Here is an 11242-nt window from a genome sequence, read left to right as displayed (position 1 = left end):
ACTGTCTGTCTCTCGTTTGCGTACACAAAATCCCCCAAAACTGAAAACACACACATCTGACAGCAACATATCTAAGAAGTTCTTTAATAAGCACAATGTTGGTGAATGCAGAAAGGCAGTACTATGTAGCTGCAAAAACTTCTCTATATCCATGAGAACACTGTGTGTCTAGTTTTTTATGATTTCAGAAGTTGACTCATTCTGAAACGCTCACAGCAGAAATATTGTGTCACAAAAGCTAGAAATCACCGAGAAAACAGTAATATAGCTGCACCCATAAAACGACGGCCATGTGCATATGCAGGTAAAATACGTTTTGGAGTTTGAAAACATTCCCAGTGCCACACATGGAAAGCTGCCACAGGTGCATGTTTGCAGGTGTGCTTGTTGGAGTGTGACATGACACACCCGAGCTCTTATTTCCCCAGTGCATAATTCTGAAGATCGTAAAATTGCGCACAAAGCCAATGATTGGCTGCTGTGCAAATGCAGATTTTTTAAAAATGTATTTCCCCCCTTAAAATGTTTTTCTTCCAGTTGAAAGCTAACACTTCTTCTCTCCCACCAAATTTGGGGGTTATCCATTCCCCTTTCCATCTTGGAAGGGAAGTTACTTCACCACCAAACTGCTGCATATCTCCGACAGTTTTCAGGTAGGAAAAGTCAGATATCAGTTTGTGAATTCACTCAACCTACAAGTTTGCAGGCGTTCACAAACTTACTCCTTGTAACGCCCACTTCCCACCGCCTGTGTAGCGTTTTTACTGCTGCAAACATGCATTTACGGTTCAATTACCTTCGTGAATTAGGCCCAAAATGTCTTGGTTTGTTTTAGCCCTACTAAAGCCAGTCCTGATCCAGGATTATGAGTTGAAGTTGAGTACATTGCTGGGTTAGTTGGAAATATCAGTAATGTTGAATTGTTAAGTGTTTTATTAGTACACATATTGTAAAGGCCTTGTCACACTGTAGTGGCCTTCTCCTTTGACACACATGTGTTACCCAAGTGTCAGTAAGTCAGAGTTACAAAATTCCATCACTTAGAGGTCAAAAAAGCAAACGATTGACCTCCATGTTTGATGAAATAGCAAATGCTGCTGGAAGACAAAACACCTCAATGGCACCTTATATGTGCTCTTTTGTCATTTGATCTCCTTTAAGAAGATGCAGCCCCTCCGACACCCCTAAATCCAGCATGCTATCCTCAGAATGGGCTGCGCCCAATGTGTGACATGAGGTTTGCTCAATAGGTTCATATGCAGGAGGAGCAGAAGTTAGCTCATCAGAAGGTTGGTGTTCACTGTCTTGTTTATTGAGCTGGGGAGTGTGACTTTAGTGTGAGTGATATGTATCACACTTAAGTTACATACCTTAGCACTGGTTCTAAACCTGCGATCAGCAGACCCCTTGAGGGCCAGCAGCAACTAGTCAAGGGGTGAGTGACTGTTTAGAGAATTAAATAATGTTAGGAGGTTAACGTATTCAGCCATAAAAAAACAAATTTGAACATTTTTAAATGCTCTGCGAGTGTGTAGGAATTTGAAATTTTAAGCTAAAAATTAAGTTGGTGTCCTTAGCTTGATTTGTGAAAGCATCCCAAGTACTGTAAACAGAGACTTTTTAGACCATTGGTGGCTTTGGTTGAAGCTGGTATGCATCCACAAAAAAGAGCATGTTTAGGGCAAAAAAAGGACAAAGTGAGTGGGAAAGAGTCATCCTTCCAACTAAAATCAAAATGTCAGTTTTTGTATTGTTTTGTGACTGAAAATGATTGCTATTGTGTGGATTTGTTTGATGTATACTTGATTCTGTGTTTTTGTGTATTGTTTTGCGGTTCAAATCTTAATTAGACTGGACCCTCAGCTTCCAGTATTGATTCATTGGGGGTACACAGAAGCTAAAAGGTTAAGAAGTAGTGTTTCATATGCTTCTGTGATTTCTCTTTAGTGTTGGAGGACCAATACCAAATGGAATGACAGCGAAATAAGCATTGAATACAGCAGCTAAGCTATTAGAGTGCAAATGCCTGAATAACTAAAAAAGGAACATGGCTGTGTTATTTCACCGAAAGTGACCTCAAGTTCAATGTGTTCAGGAGTGAGGAGATAATGAAAAAAGAAAATCTGTCAAAACTATTGGATGTTTGGACTTCATCAGCATGTCTGCTCTCTGTAAAAGTTCTCCTGACATTGTGTAGTGGTGTGGCTTGAGGGGGTCTCGTAGGGGCCAGTGCCACATCTGTAAATGTCCTGCTAACCCCCACTCTTGGTGCCCCACCAGCGGCGGCGACAGACGAAGCACGCAAAAACACCCCCTTCTCTCTCATCCTTAGAAGCCAGGGATGTTGTTTCTGTTTGCATTTTACTTATGCTTGCTCTCCCTAGGATTATTTGCTGGATCGTGTTTTTCTGTAGGCATTTTATACAACATATTATTCCTGTATAGTGAGGCGCGGCCTGTGCAGGTAAGAGCGTTGGGGGCGGGGGTCGATAGATGACGAGAGAAACTCAAATAAAAAAAGAAAAACACTTACCTTGCGCTCGTCGCATAGCAAAGTAAGTGTTTTTCTTTTTTTAAATTTGTTTCCCTCGTCGTTGTCTGTCGACTCCTCCGCCCTACCGCGCTTACCTGCACGGGCCACAACTGTGTATTGGGAAAAGACTCACTGCTTTGTAGCTATGTGAGTTGAGGTTGTGGGTGGCCTTCGGTCAAGAGCTGTGGAGTTCTGGCCGACCACAATGCAAATTTCTCACAGTGTCTGTCAGTTGCTTATAAAGGGCTCGGAATACCTGCTCCTTCAATCCTTGGCCACGCTACAGAGAGCACATTGCAATCGTCAGGTGTGCCAATTTCAATTGTGATAAAATGCGAAAGTGTGTGTAAGGTACACAGCTGTGAAAATATTGACTAGGCAAAAGGTAAACATTCAGTGCATGCTGGCACATTGTGGGAGTGCATTTTGTGTGTGTGTGGGGGTTAGTGAAGTGAAGCGAAGGAGATGTAAGGAAATAATTGCAGCAGAGAGTGAAAAGAGGGTGCTGAAGAGGAAAGGGATGGCGTGTAGGTTATGCTTATTGAGTGTCTCTGAAAGTTATGAGGGGAAAATACGTGTAAATATCTAACAAACAGACTGAAGAAGATAGCGATGTGAAGAGGAGAATGGGAGTGCTTGAGACACCCCGAAGGCCTTGCTTCTACCACATACTTAAGTAATATTTAATTATTTATTCCACAGTCTGCTTAAAAAGTTTACATTACATTGTATAATGTATATGTGTAGATAGATAGACAGACAGACAGACAGACAGACAGACAGACAGACAGATAGATAGATAGATAGATAGATAGATAGATAGATAGATAGATAGATAGATAGATAGATAGATAGATAGATAGATAGATAGATAGATAGATAGATGGATCAAGACTATCGATGGGAGACAATATCGAAGTAAAAAAAATTAAAACAAATTGCAACAGGTAAGTCTAGACTTTCTATACCAAACTCTCCATATTTGTGCCTTTGTGGTACATATATTGTCAAGGTATTTAGATCTGGAGTTAGGAACAGTAAATCTGTACTTCACTATAAGCACTTGATAATGTGTTCCTCAACATTCTGTCCTCATTATTTCTTTAACACAATGTTCTGGGGGTCAGTATTCAGTAGTTCTGTCATATATGTATGTATATATGTGTGTGCACAGTCTCCATGACCACCCGTTATTGATGGTCTTCCCAGTTTTATGTGTGGCAATCAGGATCCGACTGAACCTTGACATTCATACCAATGGCAGAGGCATGCCTATCTATGCTGTGGCAGATGCAACGTCACTGGGTTCCAAAGGACTAAGGTGCCTACTGAACCCTGATTATTGCTGTATTTTATTACTCATACAGTAGTCAAGGGGCCTGTTTTCCTAGATTTCACTAGGGCTACGCCATTGACAATCGACAACGTTGCATTAGATATAGTCATTTGCTGTATTTCTTTTCTTTTTTACCATCCATGGGGCTTTTCGCAATTAAAAAAATAATAATTTCACAAACATCAAATAATTATCCAGTGTATTTTGCAATGTTAACTGGTAGTATTTTTGCTAGGGTGCTCAATTTTGTCTGGTGGAGGCTGGGCTGAGACAGTAAATATAGGGCCATGTCCCTGAAACAGCCAAAAAGAACCAGCTTTGTTAACTCCAAACATTAGTCCTTTTATTTTCTGAAAGTTCAAATCCACGGAGAAGGGCGGAAACTTCTCCTATGGAATCTGCTTCTTGGTTTTCCCTTTCCTTCCAGAACAAAACAAGGGAATAGTATCTGACCGAGGAGGCCATATTAGCCCTTTCTGGAGCGGACTGTGTGTCCAGCCGCATAACACAATATTGTGCTCCGCTTCCTGTGCTTGGATCCTGTCCACCCGACTTTCCCTCGGGACTGAGAGAAAAACCAGCAAAGCCCTTGCCCGGGATCAAACTTAACGAAAGATTAGAACTTCCTTCCTTGTCTGGCACTGGACGTTTTTCAGTTCCTCGCGGCATGCAATTCTTTCTCTTTGCTGTGGAGATAGAGCCCGAAAGAAAACACCCTCCGGAGACTTTCCAGACTGTCAGGTCACCAGTCTGCAGAGGAGGCGGTCTTGCCAACCCCTGCTCGGTATGTTGCTGCTGTATCAGAAATAACTTGACTTTTATTGTTGTATTTCAGACGCTGACGAAAGCGGTGTCCCATCACCTCTGTTACCAGAGGGGGGTTTAATGCCACACTCTGGGCTCAAGGAAAAAACACATGATTTTTAGTTTGGCTTTAGCCAAGACCTTTAGATTTTACTAAAATTGTTTTATTGTAACCGCATTCATACAACCTTTATTACTATGTATAACATACCTAAATATAGGAGCTCTCAGCCAGTCCTCTTCATCCATTGGTTTATTGTTTTGTCATTCGCATTTTTCTTCCACCTGGCACAGCATACCGCATGGGGCAAGAGGGCCCGCCCGTTCCAGCCATTGGCTAACTTCACTGCAACAGAATTCCCTCCTTTCTCAGAGAGCACATCTATGCACAAGGTAGTGGTTAGTGACAGGGACTATCATGGCTATGTTTACTTTTTGAAACCTAAAGTTAGTTTAGCTTTTAGCCATTTTTTTTTGTAAGATTGACAAGGGTCTGACAGCATCCACAACAATAAAGTTTTCTAAAAACCATGACAGAACAAAACAAGCATTGCCAAAACCAAAAGCCTGGCACCCGAAGCCAGACCCATTGTTTCTACTACGGCTTATTTTTAAGGTGTCCTAAGACCTCCTGGTGCCGATAGAACAAGGGCGGTAGAGGCTGGCAAGATTGGAGCATAGGCTTCTTCCCTCTTTCCTGGGGAAGTGGGTGGAGAGGGGGGTTGCCCTACTCTGTACAGTTTATGTGTCAGCCGGAAGGCTACCCTGCTCTGTTTCGGTTGTAGAACAGAGGGTTTTCCCCCTTGGTTTCTGATGGCCTCCACTACTCTGTTTCCTGGGTGAGGGTTAGAGCAGTGGGTTGGGGTCACATGCTTCCACAGATCTCTCATGGGTAGGCAGGGTGAAATCTTCACCTCATCACCCTCCTGAATGGATAGAGTTTGATGCTTTCACTGATTTCTCCTTAGCGCGTGACTGCGGGGTGCTTCCACTGATCTCTGTAAAAGTCCTTTTGCAGCTTCTTCTCACCTACTAAGTATTTGCAGAGCAGACATACAGATTGTGGGCCTGTCAAGAAATCGAAATTCTATACCTGTATGTAGGTTTACATTGACACCAACTTTGGGGGAGTTTTGTTCCCATTGAGAGCCTGGAAATGGATTTACGCCTGTGCTTCCCATGATCGATTTACAAAAGGGGGTGGTGATGAACAGAGTGTCTGAATTGAGCAGACCACTCTTACCCAGTCCAAAGATCAGGGCTTGATCCATCACCGTTATTTATCTCACTGCCCCGGTAGCTTGTTTCCTTCCCAGTGTAAGAATTGGCTTTTGTAGTTTGGTTTGCCCTGTTCCCATCATGCACTGGGACAGGAACAGACTAATTTGCATACAGCCAGGTTCTGAAACTGGGATGGTGCAGTGAGCTAAAAAACGGTGTTGGATCTAGCCCTGATCTCTTGACTGGGTGAGAGTATTCTGTTTAATTCAGAGACTCTGTCCCTCACCACCCCTTGTTGTAAATATTTTTGTGCTTCCCATGAGTTTTACTCCAGCTGTCTCTATGCTGGGAAAGGACTGAGCAAAAAGTTGTGAACTTTTTTGACAGTTGTGTGGGTGTGCCCAGACATTTTAGAGAATCTTGACTCTACACTGCCTGAAGCAGATTTACTTCCATTCGACATTACATCATAATATTACACGTGAGTAAATAAACCCATGAATGTAAATTCACATTTTGTGAAAACAAACTGTGAACTAAGCACTAGAATATAGGGTGGTGTACCTGAGATATTTTATGCTAGTGCCTAGAAGCAATTGAATAATATAATATGTGTGTGCATTATACACACACACACACAACCGTTACTTATGTGAGCCTTGCTTTTGTGATTGTGCCTAGTGAAAACAGCCCTGATAGCTGACATAGACTTGTGAAAGAAGCAGAACTCCGATTTTCTATAAAGCAAGGAGGGAGCATTTCCATTGGTTAAAGGAGTTCAGGGTGAATGGTGACGGGGATCAGTGTGTAAAGTGCCCTACTGCCCCCCATCCAAGCTAGCTAGGGGCCATACAGGTTTTTAAAATAAATGTCATATTTATGAGTTCTGTCTATGCTATATCTCAAGTGCATTCTTTTGAACATTGACATTCTGTGCTTTCACTTACAAAGTTGTAGCTATAACGTGGGTGCTGGTCGATGCAAATCTGTGTTTCCACAGCTTCTGCTTTGATTTTGCCATGAAACCTCTTGACAGAGGAATACAAGTGGCTGCCAAGGCCTATATTACCTGTAAGGCACACAGTCCCTTCTTTAACTGGGTGCACAAAGAGTACCGAGACACTGCGCCCTATTACAGTAAGTGGTTGTCTCTAGCTCAGCCAAAAACTCGCACTTGCCCTGGAGACAGCACTTTACTGAAAGTCATACCGGCTATTTAAAGTGACCAGTCTGCCTTTCCCTCTGAAGGCGGCTACTCGGCCTGTGCTTGAAAGGGAGGCAGAGACCTCCTTGACGGCATGTGGAGTGAGTGACTGCACCCACCAGCAGTGAGAGGTGTAAGGGGTCTCTGCAGTGGCATAACAAAACTTGCGGCCCCCCTGCAAAGTGCATGGAGGGGACCCCCCATGCTCCGCACCTAGTCAGGAGCTCTCAGGCCTGCCCGTGCACGGTACTCAAAGGGAGTCCCTCAGAGCTCAGGGGGGGGGCACCACGGGGGCTCTGGGGGCCATTGCTACCCCACTGGGTCTCTGAGACTACCTTTCCCACCTTCTAAAGAGCCCACTGTGCACCATCTCTAAGTGATGATAAGTCTTGGCACCTTTGCATAATCCATCCCAGGTGCAGAGGCAAAGTTTTTCCTCATTTGCATAGGGCCACACCCCCCAAAAATGAGGAAATGCCCACTGGAGCTCGCACCAGCGCAAAATGTGACTAAGTGAGGGTGATGGAAGGGGGTGGTAAAAGCTATAAAGCCAAAGTGCCCAGCTGTGAAAGAAGTAGGCACAAACACCTAGGGCCTTATTATGGAAAGTGCCCCGGGTGGCAACGGGCATGTGTGCCAACTTTGCATGCCCTCAAGGCACTTTGTTGTTATAGAAAGGTCCGCAGATGCTTGTGCGGCCCTTTCTCTAATAAAGATAGCTTTGGCACATATAGTGCCTATGTTTTCACCAAAGGGTGTTTCCTCATTTGCATGGGGGCGTGGCCCTTTGCATATTATGGGATTCCTCGCCTCTGCGCCCGCGCCATATTATAGATACAGGGGCAGAAGCAAAGAAGCTGTCAGGAGGTAGACTGTCAGTGCGCCCCCTGTTAGCAGCCCTCTTGTCCTAAGGACCCCCCAAACATCCCCTTGCAGGTGGGTGCAGTCACTCATTGCACCCCCCTGCAAAGGGATCTCTAATGCCACTTAAAAGTGCAGGCGGGTTGCCACCTGAACAGTAAAACACATTCACTTGAATGCGCTTCCCACCAGAGAATAACGCATTTGCAGCTGCTCTGGGGGCAGCAGCGCATTCAATGTAATGCTGCGCACTCTCCTTGTTAGCGGCATTCACACCTTTTGAAAGTTGTGTCCATTACGCAAAACATGGCCCCTGTTCCATACTTGGGGCAGCTACTGTAATACTGCCCCTGTTGTATAAATTATCAATGGGAATGTTCTTTTTAGGGCTCGCCTGTTGTGCGCAGCACAGCTGGCAAGCTCTATAGGGGCTTATCCAGTCTTTATCCACACCACCACTGGCTGGCGATTCCTTGCAGTGCATGAAGCGCGTGCACAATGCCACCAGCCGCCTGCCTGCCTGCCTCGCATTACCACATCAAAGGCAGCCCTTGCAGCGCATTTGTCACCCCCTAATTATTCACGGCCTGCCGGCCGTACTTTCACTTTAGTCTCCTTTTAACTTGTTTTTTAAAGGTGGAGGGTAGGGGTGACTGTACTCCTCAGCAGGATGCTTCCAATGGGAGCTTTTTAATTAGTGCTCTGTTTTCTTCATTATTTTTCTTTGTTTTAATATTTCTCTTTAAATTACCTTTCTTCTCTCTGATCCTCATTGTAACCTCTATTCGCTCTGTGTGTCGTCCCTTTCACAGGCATCCCACCCCCTCCCTCTCCAGCGCCTGCCTTCTCTCTGCCCACGCATCACTCTCTCACGTTCCATTATTCTCCAGCTGCCTCAGTCTGCCTCGTCTTCCTCATCCTCCCTATGACAGTCCTTCTCTCACTTCAGGGCTTACTTCTTCTTTCCCTGTACTCCACAGTTTCCTTCTCTCAATGCGTAATTCTTTTTCTTCCTTCTTTTTTCCCTTTAAATTACCTTTCTTCTCTCCGATCCTCATTGTAACCACTATTCGCTGTCGTCCCTTTCTCCTATCTTTTTCTCTCACTTTTTCTCATCTACCCACAGTTTTCTTTCTTTCCATCTTATATCCTTCCCTCCCTTGTCACACACCCCGTCCTTCCTCAGCATCTTTTTTCTTACGCGATCACCTCTTTGTGGTTTCTACTGCGCCGGTTTTTACATTCACGGACCATTTTGCCTACCAGTTTTTGTCTTCAATAGCCGACCACCGTGATTTTTGCAGAATTACCACGCTGCACATTGTTTTTTATGTCAGACTCATCTCCCTGTTTATATTTGCACAGAGTCATCCTTTGAATCAGTGGCACCCAGTTATTTATATCTGCACATGATTTACTTTCATATCAGGGATTCCTAGCAGTTTTAATTGCTGTTGGACAACGTCATGTTGGATTCACCTGCCACCCATGTTATTTGCTTCACAGTATCACTTGCTGTTTTACACGAAGCGCCCACACTATTTTTGTACTACTGAAGGCTATAATGACATCACGCATTATTATGCCTACCGGACAAGTCTTTTTAGCCGTTTTCTGTGATGTATGTTGTTTAACCACGCGGTATTGCTTTCATATCAGACCTAATTTGCCTGTTTACATTTGCATATGTCTTAAGTATGAACCTCTGACACCCATTAGTGTTTACACGTCAGAAGCGCGGGTGTTTTTGAATCACCTTTTACCCATGTCATTCCCTTCCGAATGTACCTTCTATTTTATGGTACGCTCCCATAGTACGGATGGATATAATTTTATCTATTGCCTCTTTCATTGGATTGTAATCTGTTTTCCGACCTATCTCAGGATTCGTGCTACACTTGCCACGTCCACCCTGTTGCTGAAACGCTACTCACTTGGTACCGTTTAGAATTGATCAATACTGTACTGTATTTGAAGTCCGGCACATGCCATCTCTATCTCTTACTATTTTGTTTTTGTATTACTCTTCAACTTTATTGTAGTATTCATGTCAGTCACTCATGTGTTCACAACAATACACTTCTCACCTTGCTCACGTTCTAATGATTTCCTACTTGTCTTGTGTTTTTGCTTTTGTCTCTTTTTCCTTCTCAGTTTATCTTTCTTGATCACTCTTTTTCTTCTCCACTACTGCGCTCTCTGTCCAATAGTCCTTGGCACACTCTCCTTCCCGCCTGTCAGCCCTTTCCACTCTGGCCCCTGTCACACTCTCCTCCGTAACAGTAACACCGCACCTTTCTGCTAGTAACCTGCCTGCCCCCTTCCCTCACCGACATTCCATCTGCCACACTCTCCCATTCTCTGTTCACCCCTCTCTCCAGTGACAGCGCCCCCGCCTCTCCCCCGCAGCCCCCAGCTGCAGCCTTCGCTTCTGTGCGTCCACAGGCAGCACAGCAGCGTCGCGTGTGAAGAGAGGGGAAACAACACCAGCAGAGGCGCTCTTTCAACCTTCTGACTTTGATTTGACTTCAAGCCGCTATCACGTGATCCAGCTTATCATCCAGCAATTAACAACCCCCTTTTTCTCTCACAAGGAGAGGTGCCCCACTGCACCGCCACCACCTGCATGCCAGTTGGCTCCTCATGCCCATTAGTTTTAGCCCTTCACATAAAGTCAAGAAAGGGAGTTCTTTGAGTTATAACTTGTTTTATAAGAGTTTCCGCCCCTGGCAGCGTATGTGACTAGCATACAACAGGAAGAAAGCTAACAGATTTAATCTTGTCTTGCCAATGGATTTATTCAGCAGGATAGATCGCTGAAGGAGGGGGGTGTTAACAGCAAGAAACTGCAAATGGTAGACAGTTCCGTGAAAGTGCAACCCTTTGGGTTCTGCAGTCCCTGCAGGAGTCTGCAATAACCAGAAACCACCACCTTTTTGCCATTTTGTGAATCACAACATTCCTGAGTAATTTGCCCAATACCCGCTAATTTAACTGATCTGCAGTGAAAAACCATTATGTTGTTGCTTTATTACTGCAGCGCCAGCGACCTTCTGCCCAGGATGAGATCAATAAATCATGGCCGCAGCAGGGCAGGCAGCAGCACAGAGGCACCTTTCCCCAACCCTCCTCCCTATTTGGGGACATGCTGAAAGATTAGGTAGTATTTATTCCTCTCATTGGTTACCATTGGCTTTGTGGTTTATCACTCACATTTGCTTGCTTTATATTTGCTGGGTTAGTATTTGCTACCTTTATTTTAGTCCATAGGCATGTCTTTGTC

General features: G+C 44.4%; 1 protein-coding gene across 1 annotated transcript in view; it reads left to right on the top strand.

Annotated features, from left to right (window-relative positions):
- The first annotated feature begins 4524 nt into the window (after positions 1 to 4524).
- The window catches only part of FGF1 (fibroblast growth factor 1), a 236682-nt gene continuing 229964 nt past the window's right edge, over positions 4525 to 11242 (top strand). The window contains exon 1 of the mRNA XM_086931642.1: positions 4525 to 4653. The gene's annotated coding sequence lies outside the window, so the exon portion shown is untranslated. The remainder of the gene's footprint in view (positions 4654 to 11242) is intronic.

This window comes from Lissotriton vulgaris, chromosome 7 (assembly GCF_964263255.1).
Source record: "Lissotriton vulgaris chromosome 7, aLisVul1.2, whole genome shotgun sequence".
NCBI classification, from domain to species: domain Eukaryota; kingdom Metazoa; phylum Chordata; class Amphibia; order Caudata; family Salamandridae; genus Lissotriton; species Lissotriton vulgaris.
The sequence above is the reverse complement of the archived record's forward strand: the minus strand, read 5'-3'. Positions and strand labels throughout refer to the sequence as shown.